The following is a 1,482-nucleotide window of genomic DNA, read 5'->3' as shown; positions in this document are numbered from 1 at the left end:
GGGGGGGTCGAGGTGGGATCCTGGGGGCCAGGGTTACCCCTGAGAGGGCAAAAAGCTCAGTTGTGGGGCAGGAACTTCCGTGGGCAAGGATCTTCTTGAAGGGGCAGGAACCTTCCCGGGGGCAGGGACCCCCTGTGGGGCAGCAAACTTCCTCGGGGAGCAGGAACTTCCTCGGGGGTGGCAGCCCCTATGGCAGGAAGGATCCTATAGCAGGATGAGACAGGAGCAGACTCAGGCTGTGGGGTGCCACCCCGTGAAGGACAGCTGTGCCCTGGGAGCACCTTTCCCCACCCTTACCCTGCCATACCAGGAACAAAGAAAGTGTAACACACTGTGCCCAGCAAGCCCAGCACATGTGGGCTTCATTAGAAGATAAGCAATTAATCTGGGGCTTCTTAAACCACAGGCTGCTGCTTTAACCCTTGCACGGCCTTCAGCATCCTCTGGGACATCCCTCGCCTGGACCATCACAGAGCCCTCAGCAATGCAGCACTTCGGTACCACTGGCAGTGAAGCACTGCTTCCTGTGTCTCACCGGATTTGTGCAGGGACACGGAGCTCATTCTGTGATATTTTTGCTGGAAGGCTTTGGGAGATCTCAGAAAATAAATGCCACCGATGTTATCAACCTGCTGGATGGGCTGCTGGGCACACCTGGAAACAGCCATTTTTGCATGGTATTGTCCTGTGCTGGTAAAACTTCCTCTATTTCCCACGTGCCAGAGTTACCCAATAAGAACTCCACTTTTAAAAAATACTGTGATACAGTTCTCATATAGCAGTGATGACTCTTGTAGTCCAAGGAAAATATTTTCAAGTATCTATGCAACCAAAGAGGCAGGTAAAGCTATTAGTGTCAGGATCTGGCTGCACTGATTGCTGTTCTCTTTAATTCCTATCAGTTGCTCCAAACCTAGATGAATACAATTAGAAACAGCATTTTTGTCAAGGATTGAACTTTCTTGTCCAGAATAGACAAGACTTTTCTATTGCCATGTTTTTTTTGCTGATAAAGTACTCTCATTGTATTTTAAGAAACTCTGAGAGGAAGAAATGCACGGGGCTGTGCAGTGTCCACTGGGATGGTGCTGAGGATGCTGGGGCTGGGACTGAGCTTGTGCCTTTCTTCCAAGCCCATGCTGCAGGACAGCCATGTAAATGCAGGTCAGGGAGAGCACGTGGACTCCCAGTCTGACTGCTCGGACATCCAACGATGTCCAACAGGAACCTCCAATAGGAATCTCAACTCTTCACAGCACCTTTATGATTCCTTAACCAGGAGGCGGCATCACCAAGCACTGACAATTCAGCACGGCCCTAAAAGAAATTGGCAAAGCAACCTAGTGCCAGCTCGTACCCATTACCAGACCCACAGGAGCTGGGTGGGGTCAGTACGGGCTGAGCTGCCTGGCAACGCACAGGGGCTGTGAACAGACATGGGGTGGCTCAGCTGCAGCCCCCTGGGCGGTGGGGGACCCCAGT

Source organism: Meleagris gallopavo, chromosome 28 (genome assembly GCF_000146605.3).
Source record: "Meleagris gallopavo isolate NT-WF06-2002-E0010 breed Aviagen turkey brand Nicholas breeding stock chromosome 28, Turkey_5.1, whole genome shotgun sequence".
NCBI classification, from domain to species: domain Eukaryota; kingdom Metazoa; phylum Chordata; class Aves; order Galliformes; family Phasianidae; genus Meleagris; species Meleagris gallopavo.
This window is presented reverse-complemented; position numbering follows the sequence as displayed.